This window comes from Pan troglodytes, chromosome 4, assembly GCF_028858775.2.
Source record: "Pan troglodytes isolate AG18354 chromosome 4, NHGRI_mPanTro3-v2.0_pri, whole genome shotgun sequence".
Taxonomy (NCBI): domain Eukaryota; kingdom Metazoa; phylum Chordata; class Mammalia; order Primates; family Hominidae; genus Pan; species Pan troglodytes.
In genome coordinates, this window is record NC_072402.2 from 154,754,117 (window position 1) to 154,757,603 (window position 3,487).

Genomic DNA, 3,487 nt, shown 5'->3' on the forward strand with positions numbered 1-3,487 from the left:
GCGGGTGGATCACCTGAGGTCAGGAGTTCAAGACCAACCTGGCCAACATGGCAAAAACCTGTCTCTACTAAAAATACAAAAATTTAGCCAGGCATGGTCGTGGGTGCCTGTAATCTGAGCTACTCAGGAGGCTGAGCCAGGAGAATTGCTTGAACCCAGGAGGCAGAGGTTGGAGTGAGCCAAGATCGTGACACTGCACTCTAGTCTGGGCAACAGAGCAAGACTCCATCTCAAAAAAAAACAAAAAACAAAAAACAAAAACCTGCATGACCACAGGTTTTAGAGGAAATATTCAGGGTTTTAAGTATGTTGAGTTTGACATGTCTTAGACCCGTGTGGAGACTGCTGGAGTTCAGGAGGGAGGTCTGAGCTGAAGATACAGTTACAAGTTACTGGCTTAGAAATGGTACTGGCTGGGCGCGGTGGCTCACGCCTGTAATCCCAGCACTTTGGGAGGCCGAGGTGGCCGGATCACGAGATCGAGACTGCTGGGTAACACGATGAAACCCCGTCTCTACTGAAAATACAAAAAATTAGCCGGGCGTGGTGGCAGGTGCCTGTAGTCCCAGCTACTCGGGAGGCTGAGGCAGGAGAATGGTGTGAACCTGGGAGGCGGAGCTTGCAGTGAGCTGAGATCGCGCCACTGCGCGACAGAGCGAGACTCCGCCTCAAAAAAAAAAAAAAAAAAAGAAAAGAAAAGAAATGGTATTTTAAAGCCAGGAGCCTGAATGAGGTAGGAATTCAAAGGATGAGATTCAAAGGAATGCCTGATGCTAAGGACTAGGTCCTGGGGCCTTCCAGCATCAAAAGGTTAAAATGGGGACGAGCATGTTGACTCATGCAGGTAATCCCAACACTTTGGGAGACCGGGGCAGGCTGATAACTTAAGGTCAGGAGTTCCAGGTAAGCCTGGCCAACATGGTGAAACACCATCTCTACATAAGAATAAATTTTAAGGCCGGGTGTGGCGACTCACACCTGCAGTCTTAGCACTTTAGGAGACCAAGGCAGGCTGATCACTTGAGGTCAGGAGTTCCAGGCCAGCCTGGCCAACATGGTGAAACCCCGTCTCTACTAAAAACACAAAAATTAGCCGGGTATGATGGCGCATGCCTGTAATCCCAGCTACTCAGGAGGCTGAGGCAGGAGAATTGCTTGAACCTGGGAGGCAGAGGTCGCAGTGAGCCGAGATCATGCCACTGCACTCCAGCTTGGGTGACAGAGCAAGACTCCGTCTCAAAAAAAAAAAAATTAATTAATTTTAAAAAAATTTGTTAAAGCTGAGGTGGAAATTAGCCGGGCGTGGTGGCGGGCCCCTATAGTCCCAGCTACTCAGGAGGCTGAGGCAGGAGAATGGCGTGAACCTGGGAGGCGGAGCTTGCAGTGAGCCGAGATCGCACCACTGCACTCCAGCCTGGGCGAGAGAGCGAGACTCCGTCTTAAAAAAAAAAAAAAAAAAAATGCTGAGGTGGAAGAGGCACCAACACAGAAATGGAAGCAGCCCAAGGAGGTAAGAGAAAAAGCAAAAAGGTCCTAGAAGCCAAGTGAAGCAAACGCATCAAAGAACAGGCAGCAATCATGAGTCAAATGCTGCAAAGGAAAGGAACAAGATTTGTCATAGACTGAGCAAGCTAGAGATTATCAGTGAGCCCAGTACTTTATACTGCAGTAAAAAGTTTACAAGGAGGAAAATCAGGAGATAATTGAATACAGGAAACGCTTTCAAGGAGTTTGCATGGAGAAAAGTAGTTGGACTTGAGTGCCTATAGTACCAGCCATTTGGGAGGCTAAGGGGGAGGGATCACTTGAGCCCAGGAGTTTGAGGCTGCAGTGAGATATGGTAGTACTACTGCATTCCAGCCTGGGTGACAGAGTGAGTCCCCATCTTCCAAAAAAAAAAAAAAGTTTTGCAAAAATGGAAGGAGAAAATCCTGGGTGGTTTTTTTTAAGTGATAAAAATAACAGCATGTTTGTATGATCTGGAGACAATCAAGGGGAAGAAAGGGAAAATTTGCTGGGGCAACAAGTAAACAGAGGAGTGTGATCCTTTGCCCAAGTAGAAGGTTCTAATTCACAAGCAGGGATAGCCTGTTGGTGCACATGCTAAGTGAGCACATATGTCTGGGGAAACTCCAGGTTGATTGCTTCCTCAGTGAAAAAGGAAACAGTTAAAAGTTAGCAGTAAGGGCCGGGCACGGTGGCTCATGCCTGCAATCCCAGCACTTTGGGAGGCTGAGGCAGGCGGATCACTGGAGGTTGGGAGTTTGAGACCAGCCTGACCAACACAGAGAAACCCTGTCTCTACTAAAAATACAAAATTAGCCGGGTGTGGTGGTACATGCCTGTAATCCCAGCTACTCGAGAGGCTGAGGCATGAGAATCACTTGAACCCGGAAGGCGGAGATTGTGGTTAGCAGTAAGGATGGGGAAGAGGTTTGGGGAATTTGAAGAGAGCTTTAGGAGAGCAAATGAAGTAAGAACAAATGTTCCACCATCTGGCAGCACTCAGGTATCACTGGAAGTAGGAAGTCATGAGGTTGATGCTCTGCAGCTACCTGCAGGTGCAGGCTATGGGGGAGGAAGAGGACTCACATCAGCAGATAACTTCTTAATCTTCCCATGTATTTCTCTAAAATCATTTCCACTTCAAAGGCATTTAATGGCTTGCCAGTGCCTTTAAGGCAAAGTCCAAACTCTAAAAGCTGCCCACCTTCCCAGGCTGGTCACACCCTATCACTCTAAGCTTCACAAAGTTCCAAACAAACCAAATTGCTTATACTCACTAATCTTTGCAAGCTCAATAATTTCTAACACATGAGACTACTACAAACCTTCAAAAATCAGCAGCCCAGCCTGAGCAACAGAGTGAGTCCCCATCTCTACAAAAAATAAAAATAAAAAAATTAGCTGTGCATGGTTGCACAAGTGTGTGATCCCAACTACCTGGAAGGCTGAGGTTGAAGGATCAATTGAGCAGGGGTCAAGGCTGCAAGGAGCTGTGATTGCACCCCTGCATTCCAGCCTGGGCAGCAGAACCAGACCCTTTCTCTCTCTCTCTCTTTTTCTTTATTTTTATTTTTATTTTTTGAGACAAAATTTCACTTTTGTTGCCCAGGCTGGAGTGCAATGGCTCGATCTCAGCCCACTGCAACCTCCGCCTCCCGGGTTAAAGCGATTCTCCTGTGTCAGCTGGAATTACAGGCATGTGCCACAACACCCAGCTAATTTTTTGTATTTTTAGTAGAGACAGGGTTTCACCATGTTAGCAAGGATGGTCTCCATCTCCCAACCTCAGGTGATCTGCCTGCCTCGGCCTCCCAAAGTGCTGGGATTACAGGCGTGAGCCACCACTCCCGGTGAGCAAGACCCATTCTCAAAACAAAACAGCCGGATGTATAATCCCAGCACTTTGGGAGGCCGAGGTAGACAGATCACTTGAGGTCAGGAGTTCCAGACCAGCCTGGCCAACATGGTGAAACCCCAACTG